At 49.5% G+C, this 20382-nt stretch overlaps 1 long non-coding RNA gene across 2 annotated transcripts; it reads right to left on the bottom strand.

Moving 5' to 3' along the window:
- Window positions 1–18386: 18386 nt before the first annotated feature.
- Window positions 18387–19797, bottom strand: LOC112876341. 2 transcript variants are annotated; one of them, XR_003225295.1, is made up of 3 exons: window positions 19173–19797; window positions 18835–19081; window positions 18387–18743 (listed from the first exon to the last, which is right to left on the bottom strand). It is a non-coding gene; the product is annotated as an uncharacterized LOC112876341 (long non-coding RNA). The 2 variants fall into 2 exon arrangements; XR_003225294.1 differs by having other exon boundaries at window positions 18387–19081; window positions 19173–19794.
- Window positions 19798–20382: the final 585 nt, after the last annotated feature.

Below are 20382 nucleotides of genomic sequence, written 5' to 3'. Positions count from 1 at the left end.
AAGGAATTTTGAGGTAAGACCAGTGCCATTAGAAGTCTTATGAAATTTTGGTTCCAACCATATATAGAACATCTAAATCCGACTCCGTATGTGGCCTAGGTGTCCAATTTAAGATAGACTGCTCTTGGACTCTGAGATGGACTCCAAGTCAACTTGGATTGGACTCCGAGGTGGACCCAAAGTCGACTTGGATTGGGTCTCCAACTTGACTTGCACTCCCTTGCTGTACCTCCACACCTCCAAGCCTTTCTCCATGCATCTCCTGGTCCTCTCCTTGGTTCCTAATTACAATATAATCATTAGGTAACAATCTATTCTCAAAATCATGAGTTGAAGTGCTTAGGAACGAGCTCACCCCTAAATTCAATTATCGTGCACAAGTTCTAGTGATTGGACCTTGAATGTCCAGCGGAGAAGTGTTGTGTGCATACAAATGAGTGATGTTCTTATCACCAAACGATAAAAATTAACCCTAAATCACTGCCGAGGTATTAAAACCAATTTCAGGACAACACCGAAGGGTAAAAATAAATCTGGATCATCGCCGAAGGGCCAACCAAAATCGCCTTGAGAAATCTCACTAAAAACGGAACCGAAGGCTGAAAACCTACCTATGTATTTTGTTAACCGAATATTGGTGGGGAAAAACCGATGGAAAAAAAAGAAAAAAAATTAGGCAAGCTGTTAAATCTCGCAGATGCCAGCTAACGAAGGCGGTATGCAGCAGCCTTTGCTACCTTTTCACGTGAGAAATGAAAAGTAGAACAAGGCGCATTTTGTGCTGGCTGAGCAGAATCAAACTTGAGAAACCAAAAAAATGCAAAAGTAGAACAGAAGAGGCTTCGGTTGGTTAGCTCACACGGTTGGAACTTTTCCCATTTGACAAAACTGAAGATATTAGGTTCGGAAAAACATAGTCTAAACTATTTTTGCACTAAAAAGTCACCGACTCTTAAAACAGCATGGTAAATCCATCTATAAGTGAAGCTACTACCCGCTGGTAAGCCTTGTGACAACTGTGATTTTGTGCGTAGCCCAAGAAGTAAAACTATGTAGGCAACCAACTGTTTTTATGATACAACTTGAATAAATTGTAAAGCAGCATGTATCAACAAAACGAAGTAGTTGGGTTGGTTGACAATATTACCTCCGAAGCTTGAGGCTTGGTATGGATCCCAGCAGCCCACAATATTTTTGTAACATTTTTGTAAAATTAGGGTACCTGTGCCGAAGCTGCTGGGCCGGAGCTGACCGCATTGTGGGCTGAAGCCTGCAGCAGTTGAACCATGGCTGCCGGGCTGGACCTGCGCGTTGTGGTCCGAAGCCCACAGCGGTCGAACCGAAGGTTTGGCAGGCCGAAGGTGCATGTTGTGGGCCGAAGCTGGTGAGGTGCAATGCGAGCCGAAGCTCTCTTTTCTCTCTTTATTTTTTTTCGAGCCAAACACCATCAAGATGGCCGAGAGAAAGGGGTAGAGGGTCCGAAGGTCTAAGTGAAAGATACGATAGTATAAAATATATGATCCAGTGAGGAGGGCTCAAGAGAGAGTCTTCTCCTAATGACCCCTTTGGGTGTTTTATATAGAGAAGGGAGGGTGTGAATTTGCACCCAAACCCTTGGTGGGTACAATATTTGTACATATACTCTCAGACCTTTACATGAGCTCCATTTCTACATAGGCTGGACCATTCCTCCAACAATAGGCTACCTACCTAGGAAAATTATGTGACCTAGCAAGAGCAAGATGCAAAAAATTTTACATGTATTTTACAATGCTGAGATTCGTTCCCGACTCGATATCATGTATATCAATGACAATATATTTCTTTGTTTACCTTGCAAGGGACCAGACCTGGACCATGCCGCTAGGTAAGGTATGCTCCCGAGAGTTATCTTACTTGGCTATCATTTCGTCAGCACAGAGCACTCGGCGTGCTTTCGGCAGCTCATCTAGCTCTTATGCTCGGGGGCTGGGTGTGACAAGGCACTCAGCATGCCTTCCGCAACTCGTCTAGCTCCCATGCTTGGGGGCTGGGCGACACAAGGCACTCAGCGTGTTTGTGATGGCTCGCCTGGCTCCCATGCTCGGGGCTGGCCGTAGGAAACAACTCGACATATCTTATGGGACTCGTCTGGCTTCCATGCTCGGGGGCTATGCAGGAGAAGAGATTATTTTGGAATAAGATTTGTTTTGAGCAGTAACTTAGGGTTTCTTTGTGGAAGTTATTTGTTTAACTATTTTTTCAGGGATCTCATTCCGAAAAAAGAGGTTTTCAAATTTCTGAACCAATTTGTCCATTTTAACCATCAATTCAAATTCTTAATTCATTGCACAATGCATGCAATAACTTTTTGGATCCTTTATTCCAAATCTTGGGATTTGTATTTAAGACTCGGGGGCTGTAGGAAACGTGCCATCAATGGCTTATTTTTTTGAATTCATTTGGAAGATAAAGACTAGAAGATTCAAGACTAATTTGACCCTCAGCCTGATTCTTCAATTTAACCTAAGGCTCGAGGGCTACTCCATATGGAGTGCGAATTTCATCGCACTCCATATAAAAGAAGACTACTCGGGGCATGAGCACCTCACAACCTTGAGGCATCCAAGTAAATACTCGGAAGACACCCTCAAGATGGAGTTTGGAAGAACTCGAAGACGCCTTCAAAATTACTCGGAAGCCTGCAGTACTCGGCTACGAAGAGTTTGGGAGCTTGTTAGACCTGGGGCTACGGGACTGCGCACATGGCATGAATATTCTAGAATAAGGGATGGGCATGTCCCATACCTTATACTTGTTGCAAGCTACTGGGCCACGAGTAGGACTAGTCGGAACAGAAGAAAATTACCTGAGTAGTACTCAGGTAGGACTCCTAAGCTCGTATCTAGCTAGGATATTTGTAACCCTATCCCCCCAGACTATATAAGGGCAGGCAGGGACCCCCTCCAAACCAATCAATCATCCAAGACAATATAAACCACCACACAGGACGTAGGGTATTACGCCTTCGGCGGCTCGAACCTATCTAAAGTTTCATGTTCTTGCACCTTCGAGTTCCAGATCTCAGCGACACCCCACCTACAGCCTACCACCTCGGGGGTATCCCTCAGTGGGCTTGGCGGTAAAACACTAACAGCGGACCCAACGGGAGGGGCCCGCGACAAGCCTGCCCACCTTCCGGAGCATCGCATGCCGGAGGAACAGGCCGCTTATGACCAGGAGAGGCTCGAGTGCGCCGAGCACAAGCTCACCAATGCCGCACGCCACCGCGGCGCATGGCATGGCCAGAACGGTCAACAACGGGATCCTACACAATGAGCATGGTATGCCCTTCTTTCCACGGGCCAGCCAGAACATCGCCGCTGCCGCGGCAAAGATGCGGATGATGCCGCCTCAGGCGAGCTCGGAAGGCCAGCGCGTCGTTGGTGAGTTCCGCGTGCTGCTTGAGTCTGTGGCGTGCCATCATGCTGACAGCTCCAAAGATAAGAGGCATCCGGAGGCTAGCAGTTTCTGGAGCCCTAACGCACGGGCCGTAACTAGTGCGCACCGTGAGGGCACCCAAGCCGGAGCAGGCGCACGAGGGGGGTGTCAGCCGTCCCACCAGCCAATCATAACAGCCAGCAGCTAGGGCTGCGACGCGGCTCACAGCCACACGCTACCCCTGGTGTGAAGCCAACTAGGCAGCAACCACCACGCCCGTAACATCATCAACGCACGGAACCGTGAGCATGAGGAGGCGAAACTCGCCAACCCACACGCCAGGGAGAATTGCGGCCGGCGATGTGGCTACCCTGACGATGAACACAGCCCCAACCCCGAGCAATGGGGACCGTGGGCGTTCGGGAGGAGCATCCACCAAGCTCCATTCCCGGCATGGTTCTAGCCACCACCAAACCTCTCACCAAGTACTCGAGGGACACCGATCCTAGCATCTGGCTCAAGGATTACCGCATGGCATGCCTAACGGGGGAGCTGATGATGAGCTCTTCGTCATCCAATATCTCTCCATTTACCTCAGCGACAGCTCGCACGCCTGGATCGAGCACCTGTAGGCAGGCTGCATCGACTACTGGAGTGACCTCACGCGCATCTTCATCAGCAACTTCCAGGGCACCTATGTGTGATTGGGAAACTCCTGGGACCTTAGGAACTGCAGGTAGAAGGCATGAGAAACTCTCTGTGAGTACATCTGCCGCTTCTCCAAGCAGTGCAACGACCTCCCCGACGTGGAGGATGCTGACATTATCGGTGTCTTCATCTCGAGAATGATGAACGAGTCACTCATTCACGAGCTTGGGTGTAACTCACTGCACTCGACATGGAAACTATTCGACATAGCCACCAACCATACCTTGGGCGAGGAGGCAGTCCGAGCTAACTTTAGCAAGGATAAGAACAAGGCTGACCCCGAGGACGGGGATGAGGCCAACAAGGCATGGCGCGAGTGGAACAAGAAGAACCCCAAGCGCTGCAACGTCAAGTTTGTTGCTGCGGCTGACCACGCGGGCAAGTAGAAGACGGGCCAACCTGATGCCGGCAAAAACAATGACAGCTTCAAGAAGCAGATAGAGGGTCCGTGCGTGAACCACGGGTTCCCCATCAAGCACCTCTACAAGGACTGCGACCTCATGAAGCAGTACTCAAGGGTGAGCTCTCATCCGCCCCCAAGGGCAAACAAAGCAAGCCCCTCGAGGGAAACAAGGAGGAGGAGGTGTTCCCAATGCCGGAAGGATGCCTCATGATCTTCGGGGGGGAGGGGGGGTGGCATTCTATGAGTCAAAACGCCGGCACAAGCTGATGGCTCGGGAGGTCAACACCGCAACCTCAGCTCACGAAACCGTCCCGACTTACCTCAGGTGGTTGGAGGCGGCGATCACCTTCTACCGGGCCGGTTCCCTCTCATCGTCGATGCCATCATTGGCAAAATGTGACTGTGCAAGGTCCTGATGGATGGAGGCAGTGGCCTAAACATCCTCTACATAGAGACCTACGATGCCATGGGGCTAGCGCGGTCGCTCTTCCGACCGATGGGCACGCCATTCCAAAGGTGGTCCCTGACGTGCAGGCGGTACCACTCGGGCAGGTCGACATGCCCGTCACCTTCGGGAATAGTGCAAACTTCCACACTGAGACGCTCACCTTCGAGGTGGCTGACTTCCCGGGGTCGTACCAGGGTCGGCCGTGCTAGGTTCCATCATGATTCTCCTGGAGTATCTCTTTGCCCTCGTTGGTGGGGATGCACTTCATGAATACTCCAGTTGTTGATCCATGCTTGTATAGTTTATCACCGACTAGAACGTACTCTTTGCTCCGCTTGATGATGCGTTCAGCCTCGACGCTCTTTTCCTCGATGCCAGGAGGTAGTTTCTGATCTTTGACGAAGTCGATGAAGGATACCCGCCAATCAACCTCGATCATCATGATCTCTCGACTAGTTTCTTGTGGAGCTTGGTTGATGGACATTGGATCTGGTTTCTTGATGGACGGGTGGTGTAACTTGTGGACGAATACTCCCGGAGGGACATCTGCTCGATCATAGCCCAGCTTCGAGTGTAAATCCGCCCCTACGTTGTTGTCTTGGATTACGTGAAGGATCTCCAGGCCATAGAACTTGTACTCCAGTTTGCGTATCTCCATGACATACACATAAATGATGTATTTGTTGATATCCCACTCCTTGTTGACTTGTTGAACGACCAGCAAGGAGTCGACGTAGACAAGTAGTTGCTTGATGCCAAGGACACTGCCAGGCATAGCCCATGCAATAATGCCTCATACTCAACTTCGTTGTTGGAGACCTCAAATAGTATCTGCAATAAATATTTGAGTTCTTCACCTTTTGGTGAAATAAAGAGAACTCCTATGCCGCCGCCTTCGAGCTTGAGTGAGCCATCAAAATACATGACTCAATGGTCTAGTGCACTAGTTGGAGCTGCAACTTGGTTTTTCCACCACTCTGCCATGAAATTGACTAGTGCTTGCAACTTGATGCTGTGCGTGGCTTGAAGTCAATGCTAAGAGCATCCAGTTCTACTGCCCACTTGGAGATGCGTCCAGTGGTATCCTGATTGTGGAGTATATCCACCAATGGAAAGTCAATGATAACTGAGATCTTGTATTCATCGAAGTAATGGCGGAGCTTCCTGGATGTAATGATTATGGCGTAGATAAGTTTATGAATTTAAGGATAGCGAACCTTAGATTTAGAAAGAACTTGCTAACTGCACATCGAATGCATGGCCTTCCTCGGACCGTTCCACCACAATGGCTGTGCTGATGATGTGAGTAGTCACGGTGATTTAAAGTAGTAGATTTTTGCCTGGCAGTGGAGCCGTGAGGATTGAGGGTGACTGCAGGTGATGGCTTGAGGTCTGCCAGTGCCTGCTCCGCCTCTTCGTTCTACTGAAACTTGTCTTGTCACTTTAGAAGTTTGAAGAAGGGTAGTCCCTATTCCCCAAGTCTTGAGATGAATCTATTGAGTGCCGCCATGCACCTTGTGAGCTTCCGGACATCTTTGATCATCTTTGGAGCTTCCATGTCAGTGATGGCGTGATCTTCTCCGAGTTCGCTTCGATTCCTCGGTGACTGATGATGAAACTGAGTAGTTTTCTGATGGTACGCCGAAGATGCACTTAGTCGGGTTGAGCTTCCATCAGAACTTGCGCAAGCTGCTTAAGGTTTCCTCGAGATCTGTAATGAACTCATCATGGTTTCTGGTCTTGACAACCACATCGTCCATGTAAGCTTCAACATTGCAATGTAGTTGATCAGTGAAGCACAGTTGGATGGCTTGCTGGTAAGTGGCTCCTGCGTTCTTCAACCCGAAGGATATAGTTGTGTAGGCATATGCACCAAATGGGGGATGAACGTTGTCTTGATCTTGTCTTCTTCCTTGAGGGCAATCTGATGGTAGCCCGAGTAGCAATCAAGGAAGGAGAGCATGACATAGCCGGCTGTGGAGTCAATGACTTGGTCGATGCGTGGGAGCCCAAAGGGATCCTTCGGGAAATGCTTGTTTAGATCAGTATAATCCACACACATCCTCCATTCATTATTATTCTTATTCAAAATGAGTATGGGGTTAGCTAGCCACTATGGGTGGTACACTTCTTTGATGAAGCCAGCCGCGATTAGTTTTGCTAACTCCTTCTTGATGGCCTCCCTCTTGTCTTGAGGGAATCGGCGTAGTCGCTACTTCTTTGAGATTGCTTTCGAGTCAACATTTAGGGAATGCTTGATCAACTCCTTGGGCACCCCCGACTTATCCGCTGGTTTCCATGCGAATATGTCACAGTTGGCCCGAAGGAAGCTGATGAGCACGCTTTCCTATTTGTCACCCAACCCTGTGCCGATCAAGGCTATCTTGGATGCAATGCCCTCCTGCAGTTGGATGGCATTCATGCCGACGTTGCTGGTGGGCTTCACCGAGGACTGGCTCAACTTCTTGGTTGGAATCGCCATATCTGACTGAGAGAGCTGTTGCGGGTCCGTGAGTACTTCTATTGAAGCATCTGGCACATGAGTAGTCGAAGCATATTCGATGGCCTCTTGGTCACAGTCATATCACCTCTTTAAGTCAACATGAAAGGTGAGTACCCCTATCTTGCTCGACATCTTGAGGAGGAGGTAGACGTAGTGGGGCATGACCATGAATTTGGCAAGAGCAGGTTTTCGGATGATGGTTTGGTAAGATGATTCAAAACTTGCCACTTCGAACATTATGTACTCCATGCGGTAATTCTCCTTTCTCCCAAAGGTAACGAGCAGAGTCACCAAACCTATTGGTGTACTTGAGTTCCCTGGAACAATGCCGTAAAAAGGCGCCTTGCTGGGGGTGAGCATCTTGGAGATGTCCAGCCCCATCTTCTTCAATGTACTCGTGAAGAGGAGGTTGAGGCCGCTCCCGCCATCAATGAGTATTCGTGTGAGTTGTGAGACTGCCACTACAGGATCTAGCACGAGCGGAAATTTTCCCAGCTCGAAGAAGCTGGTCCATTGATCCTCTCTAGAGAAAGAGAATGGGACCTCGCTTTGTCTCAAGGTTACTGTATGGCCGGCTCGATTGCCATGATCTTATGCAGAGTGAGCTTTTGTGCTCGAGTGGTGGGGAAGCCAGATTTGCTACCAAAGATGACGTTGATGACGTTCGCAGGGTGTTGATAACCCTGTGCCTCTGACTTGTCTCCCTCGTCATCCTCCTTGTCCTTTTTCTTTCCATCTTGATCGGGAAGAGCCGCATTTAAGGACTTGCGAAGGCTAATGCACTCAAACATGGTGTGCCTAGACTTTGGGTGCATTGGGCATTGCTTGTACAAGATCTTGTCAAATTGGTCCTACTGGTTCCCTGACTTCTTGCCTCGCGGGTCGCGATCCAGAGTTGCAATGAGATTGTTGGACTTGCACTTTCGGGAAGATCCCGAGTAACACCACGGAACATTTGTTCCATGTGCTGACAGCTTCCTTGTCCTTGTACAACCACTGTTTTGCCTTTTCAAGGAGGGAGAAAGGAAATAGAGGGAACCTGATTGCATTAGCTGTGACTCCCCATATCACTATGGTTTCGTACAGCTCAAGGAAGTTCTGAAGATGTGCATTGGCATCCTCGTTAGGCTTGCCACAGAAAGGGCTAGCCTGCACCATGTTGATAAGACTGGATTTCAACTCAAAGTTCATGTCCCACACGACAACGTTGGGTCCAGTAGCCACATTGGTGGCGGAGGGGACGGAGAAGTCGTGAAGAGTCTTTTCGGCCGTAGGCTCAGGCGCGGATGGTGCTTGGATGACTGGTTCGACTACCGAGAGAATGAATTGAGGAGGGTCGGACCCTTCTCACGAGAAACTAGTCATACACTATCTTGTTTTCATCCAGCAGGAGAAAACAAAAGCAATATTATCCTGTATAAGCAATAGCTATTTCTTAAACATATTGCGGAGAGTATGTATTAGTAAATTGTTTTAACCAATGCCATCCCGGCAACGGTGCCAGAAATACTTGTTGGTATTTCTTAACATCATCACCAGGATTGTCAGTCTCAGGCAACAACGCTAGAAATACCATGATGGCATGTCTTAACATTTGCAGAATAAATCCGCAAGCACACGGATATCCCGTTGTAGCATTTCACCCGGATAAGTATTCCGGTAACGTTATTTATACTTTCCCATAGGATGACATGGTGTAAAAGAGTTTTACTAGATAAATATTCATAACAATATGCTTAAGTGATAGACTAGAACTCAAATAGGGGTAAGTTACGATAATGAAGTATAAGGGTAACATGACACACACAAGCCAATCTCAAGAATAAAGAATAACAAATAAATTAAAGGTTAGCGGGAGCATAGGCATAAAAGAGGGTCCTAGTGATATCTACTCAAGGAAGCAAGGGTCATACAACACATGGTTAGGATTAGCATTAAGCAACCATCATTACAGGGAGGCTACCCAGCACTGGTTTGCCAGCAACCTGGAATAGCACTTTAGACTCCTACACCACATCCGAACATGGGGGACTACGAAGGATGGACAGGGCTGTCACCACCTGCCGTCTACACCGACAGACCATGGAATGCAATCATATTCGATAGGCCCCTCGTGCCTAGAGCACCACGCTTGTGCACAAGATCACTACTCTAGCCCCTCCGGAACCCCCACCATGATGATGGACAGGCATAGAACTAGAGCAAGCCCGAAGGCATACCAAATCGATGTTGATACTTAAAGCTAAACTAAACATTATCATATTACTTGAGGGAGCATAAGACATGGCAAAGCTTACTATCAGGATAGTAAGATAACCATGAATCAACTCTACATTATGAGTAGAATACTGAAGAGTTGAATACAAAGCCATACCCAAGGCCGAAGATTGCTCAACAAGCCAAGGACAACTTGGATTCGCTGAGGAGGATAACTTCCCTAGCTCCACTAGCCTAAGGATTACATGTCACAAGTAGAGAGAGGGAGAGAGGCTTCAAGTGTGGTTTGTGTGTGGAATGAATGAGAGGGCTCCTCCTCCTTTTATACTCTTCCAAGGGCAGTTCCTGGCCGAAGTATAGATGAAAACCTTCAGGAACCGATGTGGGATGGTGGTGGGAGGCTTCCCGCCAAAATGCACCTGGACGGGCTTCAGTCCAGGGTCGGCAGAATCCCTAGTGGGGCCACTGGCCACCGCCTTTGGCCAGGGCGTTAACAGATGGGTCCTCATCCTTGATCTTATCTTTTGCTGCCTTTGTGCGTCAGTTTAGCCTGCCAAGTGGCCCCTTCTTGTAAATGTGATGCAGGATGGAATCCTCTATGTACTTCTTCTACGTCCTCTGCGTGTTTTCTTCTTATTTTGGACATGAATCTTGAAATAGCAAAATATGGAAATACTCAGAACTAGGTTACTGATACAAATGTGTGAGTAAGTTGTGTAGTTTTCCTTTATTCCTGAGTATAGGTAGCGCAAGGATTTTGCATTTAAGGACCACCAACAGAGACTTCAATGGCTGTCGAGTAGCATTGCAGTAGTTGCTGTCAACCGGCTTGAACTCTCTCGGGTACTCGTGGTGGGAGATCGTCCGAGTGAATGCTAAAAAGAGGTCACTATCATCAAGGTGCGAAACCCCCGGTACGCTCTTGGCGTCTTGAGTCGATGATGTCCCGAGCATCACAGTTGTCGTTGATGACTTCTCGCAAGTCGCGATGGCCTCAGCCTTCCGGGGGGTGGTCCCCACCTTATGGTCTTGGGGGTTCTTGATTGCCTTGTCCGCGTGGGGGCTCCTGAACCTCTTGGTTGCCTCGGCCACCCGCAAACTGTTGGGCCTCCCGGTTGCCATGGCCGCCCTGGTGGTCATTATCCCTTCTGGGATTAGGTCTGCCTCCCGGTGTGCGACTAGCCTGTGGGTCAATGCTTGCACTTTTCAAGAGGCTGCGCTACACCGATGGCATGGGGTTTTGCTGATCCAGCTGGATGAGTGCACATTGAGCCAGTTGCATCACCCTTCAGTCTCCAGATTTTGGGGTAGTCGCTGGAGCAGGATTGCAGCTTCATCGATGTTGGCAATAGGGGTGGTGTACTGGTGGTCATCAACTGCAATAAAAGCAGCATCAGGGTTGCGAGTGGGACCTTATCGCGCGTAGTCCACTTGCGTTTGGGTCGCTTGGCGTTCTTCACCCTAGACGCCCTCCTACGCTCCTCATCTTCATCTTGAGTGGTGCTCGCCGTGTTCTCATCAGCAGAGATGTCCGCGAGTAGTGCATTGTCGTATTGTCCTCTAGGTTCGTCGTCATTAACATGGTCACGGATTGAAGCCATGAAGACTTGGCACTCTAGTGCGTACAAGCCCGAGCTGGAGCTGTAGTCAACCAATACGGTGTGGCCGTCTCCCTCAGTGATGGAGGAGAGGGACCTACCTTCCTAATAAGGCAGCTCTTGGATGTAGGCCACAAGGCAGGTGCTATCGTCGAGTAGCTCAGAGGCCTCCATGCCCTTCCAGTACAGGAACCCCCTGTGGTGTAGATGTAATCGTTAGACCCAGATAACCCGATGGTGGTTTGGAGTCATCATCTGAGTCTAAGTACTTACAAAGACGAGAGCCTCCCGACAAGCGGTGGCTTCTCCTTCTCCAAGCTTGAGTAGGCGATCCAAGTCCTCTTCCAATGAGGAGAGGGACTCGAATTGGATGGCCTCCTGGTAAACAGCAACCAAGTTGCATAGCCCGAACGGGAATCAGGTACGCTATTCCTCATATTGGATTGGATCCAATCCGAGGAGTCCTGGTGCAGCATGAGTTGAAGTCGCGTTGGAAACAGACTCCTCCTCGATCTCCCTGGTGAGATCAGGGAGCAACATCTCATCGAGGTTGTCGATGAACTCATCGAGATTGTTGCTTTGGCTTGCCGCAGATGCCTCCGGCTTCATGTCATCGATGAGGTGCCGACGAAAGCTGCCCACACCGTCAGCGACGCAGACCCACGAGATGAAGATGAAAGTTATGCCCTCGTTGAGCACGGCACTGGTGAAGTTGAACATTGCCATCGGGTTCTCCTGGGGATCATCGATGAGCATCCCTACCTAGCGTGCCAGCTGTTGGTGTTTTACCTCCAAGCCCACGGAGGGATAGCCTCGAGGTGGTAGGTTGTAGGTGAGGTGTCACTGAGATTAGGAACTCGAAGGTGCAAGGAACATAAAGATTTTGGCAGGTTCGGGCTGCAAGGAGAGTAATACCCTACATCCTGTGTGGTGGTTTGTATTACCTTAGATGATTGTGCTTTGGAAAGGGTCCCTGCCCACCCTTATATAGTCTAGGGGATAGGGTTATAGAGATCCTAGCCAGAAATGAGCTCAGGAGTCTTACCCCTATTCTACTCGTGTAGTTTTCTTCTGTTCCGACTAGTCCTACTCGTGGCCGAGTAGTTTACAACAGGTATAAGGTATAGGATATGCCCCATCCCTTATTCTAGAAAGTCTATGGCATGGGCGAAGTCCCGTGGCCCCATGTCTGACACGACCCTCCCACGGGTCTACATCCAAATCCATGTACATGCTTTGAATCATTTGATCAAGTACTTTTCGAGTGACCACGCTTGTTCTATGTAATTTGCTTCTATTTCGAACAAACTCGTCTGTCATCTGAGCCATGAAATAGTTTTCTCGTTGTGCACCGCCGACCCACGCTAGCACCGCATGAAAGTAAGTTCAGCGGGCCACAGCCCCAAAGCTTTAGCATGCACACAACAAAGGAAAAGTGGCAGCAATGCAGAACAACAAAACATGCTCCGACAACAACATAAAACAACAATAATAGAACAAACATAGTCTGGCCATCATGGCCCATACTTGTTCATTACAACAATCGAGATCTTATGTTAAAAACTCTATGGCAAGATCAACTCAACAGGTCACTTGGCGAGGGCAAGGTGCTCAGCAAGGATATCAGAGGGGCTAAGCTGGCGGGCAAGCTGTTGTGCATGAAGACTCATCTCTGTAATCAGCCGGTCGAGATCCTCCTCGTACCGCCTGTGGCAGAACCAACCTGAATTATACCGGCTCAAGTACGTGAGTCCATTCCTGAGAGCTCCAACATGCTTCAAACGGTATAATCCCTTGGCCTGTCGGGTAACGTCCCGATAAACCACCGAATACAGGATCAATAAGGTTACCTCACACGAAGGTGAGTCCAGAGATACAGTCACCATCATATTTTACATCACAGGAAATTACAATATAAGAGTTTCCAAAAGGAGTACGAAGTTTCAAATTTAGAGAAAACATTACAAAACTATTAAGGTTATAGTTTTTGGCAGCGGAAAACATACGCGATGATTACAACACGTCGTCAAGACGGATGTCATGCTAAGCCCGGGCACGACATCACTCGGCATCATCAGTGTTGGCCGGGGACGGATCCCATTCTATGGACCAATCTTCTGGAAAAGCACAGGGCCAAGGCAGGGGAAGAGTAGGGTCTTCAAGACTTTACCTGTAAACATGTAACTAGCAAGATTGAGTATACTAATACTCAGCAAGGCTTACCCGGGATTGGGTATACTTTAGCCCATAACTAGACTCATGGAGGCATTGTAGAGGTTCGGAGGTGTTTTTAGCGGAAAAGCAACTAAGAATATAATCTATTTTCAAGTTTTAGCTTCCAGATTCCAGTTTGATTAGCCATTCTAGGTAAGCACCTATACTAAGCAAGCAGGATAGATATTCTCATCCATCAAAATTATTCATCATAATTACACTTCTTACTCGATGTGGCAGAAGGAATAAGCAGTCTCAATCCTCGTGAGAGGCGGACGATCCGAATCGAATTTAACCTTGCAAGGTAAACCCAACACACACGCTTGGAACATCCAACGATAGTTCCGAAGCAACCGTTTGCCTTTCATTCCGGGTTGTGGACAGGGCCACCACAAGCGACTGCAGGACCATACGCACACCCTATATGTGCGGGACGTACGTCTGTAGCGCGACTACAAAACCCGTACTCCTGGTTGCCCTTGCAACACGTATTCCCACACGTCGAATCAAGTAACCAAAAGAACCAAATACATGTGGTGGTCAGTATGTCCACTTGCCGGGCCGATTGGTTACTAGGCTTACCGCTTACCATATTTCGCGGTATGTGGATAGTACTTTCAAACGCTTAGCCACCACTACCACACATTTCGACCTTAAAACTTTTATCAAAACAGACAGGATAATCTTCAGGTCATGATACAGCACATGACCCTGTCCATCATCCTTATAGTGATTACAAGAATGTAAATATTACAATTCCTATATCGCGCGAGTGACAGGAAATCACCCGACTTTTACCGGTCCTATTAGCAGAGCATCTAAGCGATAAGGACTAGGGTACAATACATTGGATTCCTAAGATTCATGCATCTAGGGTTTCATTACAACTCCTAGACTTAATGCAAGATATAATATAAATAGACATAGATTGCAGTGTAATTAAAATAGTGGGATATGTCCGGGGCTTGCCTTTACTGGTGGGGCTGAAGTTAGAGATGTCAATATCTTCCGAACTTTGGTTCGGGGCTTCAGTTAATCCCTTGGTGACATTCACTTGGTCTTCAGGAACATCCTCTGCAGACTCCTGGGAGATCTTGTAGGTATCGTCTGCGGAAGTAGTCGTATCTACATGCAATGCAACATTACATTCAGAGTGTGCACATAAAACTACCTTACTTCACAATACAGTTGCAATCTAGCACTTATTTAACATACTACTCATATAACAACAAGAAAGATCTAAACTAACTTAGACAGAGCTTTAAGGAAACATTAATTAGAACTGGCTACTTGTTGAAGATTACAACAGAGCCGATTGGAAACAACAGAGGTATAGCTGATAGATATGCTTTGGTCGTGCCTAATAGAGGCGTGTCTACTGTGCGACCTTACTGATCGAGGGTTGTGTACTTTGGTCTGGGTAGTCGATTGGCAGGTGCATCGGTTTCCTGATTGATCGATGAAAACACCGATCACTTTAGCAGAGGGATAATTCCTAAAACAGTTGTGTCTTGACTGAGATGTGCTTAAGTGTTATCCTAGGTAACTAGGTGTGGTTGTATCGGCTCGATTACGTCAGCACAACAATTGAGTGACGTACAGCCGATTGGAGTGTGGTTGAGGATATGTGACCGATAGATATATAGCCGATCTTTCAGTCGATAAATCGGCTGATAGAAGTGTGTGGATAAGGATAGGAAGACTAAGGATTGATCAACCATATTAGATTGATATGGAAGACAGCTAGAATCGGCTTGGATCCGCCGATAACAAGAACCCTAAGATCATGTGTGCATCTCCGATACATCATCTATGTGCAGCCGATGTCGGACATAACAAAAGAATTATATCGGCAGTAGCCGATATTAGAAGGGTAACCACCGGATCAACTAACCAGCCGAGGGTAGAAGCATATCAAAAGAAATGCATCGGCTGACAGCTGTTACACAGAACATCATAGGCTCAAAAGAAACGGATGTTTAGCGCCTGAGCCAATAGCCGATACTGAAGTATAGCTGCCGAGATGTATTGGCTAAGCAACAGATGCACATGAACTAACAAAGATTCTTATATGAAAAGGACCTTAAGAAGACTGAAATCAAGACAAGGACAATGTCTTGATGGCAGAGATAGGAACACTCGTGTGAAAGGATTAACTAGACCTCACACCTTTCTGCCTAAGACATTTATCCTATGATTAACCCTTTAGCTACAATACATGCATACAATTCAAGGTATAAATAAAGCATTCATTTCCTAGTATTCAACCTAGATCACAAATCAAAGACTTTCACTCAAGATCACAACATAAAACTTGTAGATTTTGACCTAGGGTTTCAAACAAAACTGATTTTGTATTTTTATGAACTTCTTACGAAAATCTATGAAATGTAGAAGTTCACTGATTTGAAATAAAGAAGGTTCTAGAAATCTTACAGAAAACACCCTAGAACTTTCTAAATCAAAGCAATTAAGTCCCTAGTCGGGGAAAACAGAGAACAGAAGGATAACGACGATATTCCGGCAAAGGGGTCGCTGGCATTAAGAAGATTCAGTAGGTTAGGGCAAACCTTGGGGTAGCCTTGGTTATGAAGGAGAACACGCGGAAAGTGAATTCCCGCGGTGAACGGAATCGGCGATGAGAAGAGCTCGATGAGAGGGTTCACGAGCTTTCTTGAGGTGTTGTGGTCTTGCTCGGACGATCGACGAGAGATAGGGGCTGCTGGATGTCGTGGACCCCTGGGACGAGACGACACAGCTGGATTGGTTCGCTATGCCAACTCCTTCGCGAACCTCAGGGTTTTCCTGCTCACGGGTTAAACCCCTACTACTCACGCACGTGTGCTGCAGAAACATCGTCGGCACACCTGCGTAGCCTCCGGCAGGACCATCGCCACGCCTGGTCGCATCTCCTGCGCTGTTTCTGTTCTGCTCTCACACCACTGGCCTTCAATCTGCTCGCACGTGGCCTGTTGTCTTGCACATGCACTCGCCTGCAGAATTGAGCCGAGTCGGCCACCGGAAGAACACTTCCGCTCGCACTCGCGAACGCGCTAGTTCAACTCCGTCCGGACCTTCGCCTTCGCTTCGCCGCGCCACACTCGCCCCCTTTGCCTCTGCGAGGACCAAGGCCTGCTCGCACCTGGCCATCTCCAAATCCTTCACGAGCAGTTCGCAGTGCCGTCTAACCTCGTCCGCTGCTTTCTCTTCAACAGCCTCCGACGTCTTCCACGCGCAGTCCCGCTGCTCCCGCGCGGTTCCACCTGCAGCCGTCGCACTCATCTGACTTCACTCGCGCCACGTATGGCGGGTTGTTCGTGTCCGCCGGCCGCATCAGCACGTAGTCCTCCTCTTCACGCGCAGCAGTCAGATCCATCAGAGCTCGGACATACGCGCGCATGCACGCCGTCGTTCTGTATAGTTACTCCTCCACGTCGCTGCCGGACCCGTGGACCCCGGCCTTGCCGCGCCGCTCCTGCGCGCTGCTCTGCTTGCTCTTGCTCTAGCGCTTGCCGCGCGCCTGTGTCGCGCGCACTCGCTCGCGCCGCCCGCCGCCCGTGCTTCGCCGGTCTCGAACCGCGCCCGCTCCTTGCGTCCGCGCTCACCAGCCGTCCGCGCGCTTCACTTCACCCGCGCACCGCCCGCTCCGCTCCTGCTCTGCCGCGCTGCGCGTCGCTTGCTCACGAGCCGCAGCCGCTCTGCCAGCGCCGGCCGAGCCGCGCGCCTCCGCTCGGCCGCTCGCCTCCGCTCGGCCGCTCGCCTCCGCTCGGCCGCTCGCCCAGCGTGCCGCTCCTCCCTGCCTCGGGCTCGCCCGCGCCTGAGCCCACGCCGCTCTCACGCCTGGCCGCCACCCTGCGCTGCGCTTCGCTCGCCTAGGCCACCGCCAGCCCGCCTGCCGCGCGCGCTCGACCATGCCGGGCCGCATGCCGCTCGGCCCGAGCCGTGCGCTGCCGCACGCGCCCGGCCCCGCGCGCCCCGCCAGCGCTCCGCCCTAGCCGCCGTGCCGGCTCACCTGCCGCTCGGGCCCCTGGCTGCTGGATCCCAAGCGCCCGTGATTGGAGGAGGGAGTCAACGGGAAGAAGAACAGAGAGAGAGTGGAGATAAGAATGGAGCTGCCAGTGAGGAAAATAAAAGGGGCGCCAGGATGAGGGAGAGCAGAGGAGAAAGACAGATGGAACTGTCCCAAGGACTTGTGCGCAATTTCAAAAAAATTATAGGGACCTTTTTGTAAAGTATAAATTTCACATCAATCTAAAACCCTAATGAAGAAATGCTCAAAATGAAAGTTGGAGAGTTTTTTAAACTCTGCAACATTGCTTTAGGGCCCAAGTTCAAAAACTCAAAACTTATATTTTTACACGTGAATTTTTGAACAAAAGTTGGATTTGAATTGCTTTTGTCCTAAAGAGCGTAACTTTATAAAATTCAGGACCTAAATGCAAGCATTTATGACACGTCATAATGACGGGATAGACTCGTTATAATGGTTGGATAGACATGTCATGATGACTTGCACTTTTTACACTTTAGTCCTGAGTAACTTTGGAAATTACTTTTGTAAATCAAATACTTGCGTAAAAGGACTTGTACTTATATAAAATTACATAAATATCCTTATTTTCACCACTTTACCCAAAATTTTTACACACTTCACCACACATATTTCAAATGAAACTTTTGAATAAATAAATATATATTTTTACAAGGGATAAAATAAGAAAAACATGTTTGCAAAACCACCCTTCACTTATTTTGAAATTACCTCCTATCCAAATACATTTTACAAAAACAACACTAGGTTTTTCTGTAATTACAAAAATACACTTTTTACTTGCACTTTAAATTTTCAAAAGTTTCACATAAACACACATAAGCTTTATACAAACAAACATATATTTCACACTAACAAAATATTTGCCTAGCATTACAAGTACACGAGCTGTCACACCGCCCCCCTCACATAGCCACTTGACATGACCGCGTAGTCCACACCTTCAAAACATGAGGCCGTGGCCGTGAACGATGCATGCACGCCGATGAAGACGCCATCTATGATAAGCATCACGACGTGCCCCCCGACCGCCTCAAGCCGAGCCGCCGAAGCCCTAGAGTCTGGCCCGCCTCCAAGCATGTGGCTGCAGAGAGCGCCGGCTGCGCCTTGGAGAGAAGACAACTCTTGCTCTGCCTCGAGGAGCTTCTCAGTCAGTGCTGCACCCACCTCCAGGTGAAGGTCTGGCAAAAATTCAACAACTAAGGAGAAGAAGAAAAGGGGTGAATCCGGCCCCCCTACCACGCCCGCGAGGCGGGAATGGTGGACGCTTACCATCCGACTCAGCCCTCGAGGCCCGGAGCTAGGCCTCCTGCATCACAGCCAGCTGCTTTGACTCTTCGAGATGCCGAGCTCTTTCTCTCGCACTGCTGCCTCCGCTGCCGCCTTTTTTTGCGGCGTCGGCCTCGTGAGCGGCCTCAGCAATGGATGCCTTGGCCGCGTCGGCCACCACATGGATAGACTCCATCGCGGATCAGGCGGTCGCAAGAGCTTCCCTCCGCGATTGCACCTGGCACAGATTCTGAGGTGAAGGGGCGAAACAAAAGGGTTAGAAGGAAAATGTAAACCCTCCAATAGAACGCCATGGAAGGGAAGAAGGATGAACAACTCACGTGCGCCGCGGGCAGGATCTTCTTCAAGAGCGCTCAAAATGCTTTGATGATCATAGGACGCCGAGGCAACCGAGGACTGCGCCTCCTCCAGCTGGGTCTAGGAAAGCGCCCCGTTGTTAACGAGCCTCTTCCACTGTGCATCCTTGTCCCCATCGTTGAGTTGAAAGAGGACCTTATGCGGGTCGTCGGGACTCGGCCAGGTTAGAGGAGGAGGCCCGGCGGGTCAGCACACTGCACCGACGAGCATCAGCTTAAGTCCGGTGGGCTCTTACGATGGGGAGGCGCCCGGCATTGCGGAAGCACCCTCTGGAGCATGAGCCACGTCCTGCGCAGGCAGTTCCCGGACAGCAGCCGTGGAGTCCGAGGTCATGGAATCACAAGCCCCATGGAGGCAGCAGTAGTGTCGTGAGGTGTATTCGGGGCTAGCATCACGAGCCTGGCGGCGATAGCCGCAGTCCCGCTGATGGATCGGCCGCGGCGGTGGCCTGAGTGGTCTCGGGCTGGAGGACGATCGCTAGCCACACAAATCCCACGGAGGGACGCGCCATGCTTATCTTGGTACGGAAGACTCTGAAAAGACCAACGCTCAGCCACTCGAAGCAAAGACGGTCGCGTGGCAAGAGGGATCATGACTCATCGCTCTGACCGATGGAGCAAGCGCCGGGCGACGCTGAGGGGAAGCGCCACAGCTAGGGGTGGCAAAGGCGGAGGAGTGGCAGACGCCACCGACGGCCTAGCGGGCCTCTTCCCAAAGTGGCGCCGAGTCGCCTGGATTTGCACGTGAGGAATCACTACGCCAAAACAGCAAATAGGAGCAAGCAATCTGAGACAAGCCTCTAAGGGCACGTCGCAGATTACAGAAAGAAAGACGCGCTAAAAATGCGGGCGCGGCGCTGCGTGGGGTGGGGGAGGGTAAGAGACAAATGCCAGACGGGCCGTGGTAGGGCAAGTCTCCGATCATTTTAAGATCTGAGATGCGCCTTACTAAGGCCCGTCTCGCATTACTTGTCAACGATTTTTATAAAGCCACATAAATTAATGCGCGACGAGCCTTAGTAAGGCGCGTCTCTCATTACTTTCTGTGGCTTTATAAAATGATCGGAGACAAGCCCTCCCACGGCGCGTCTCGCATTTGTTCCCACCTCAATGCGAGACGCGCCGTGGGAGGGCTTGTCTCCGATCATTTTATAAAGTCACAGAAAGTAATGAG

This window comes from Panicum hallii, chromosome 9 (assembly GCF_002211085.1).
Source record: "Panicum hallii strain FIL2 chromosome 9, PHallii_v3.1, whole genome shotgun sequence".
In the NCBI taxonomy this organism is placed as follows: domain Eukaryota; kingdom Viridiplantae; phylum Streptophyta; class Magnoliopsida; order Poales; family Poaceae; genus Panicum; species Panicum hallii.
The sequence above is the reverse complement of the archived record's forward strand: the minus strand, read 5'-3'. Positions and strand labels throughout refer to the sequence as shown.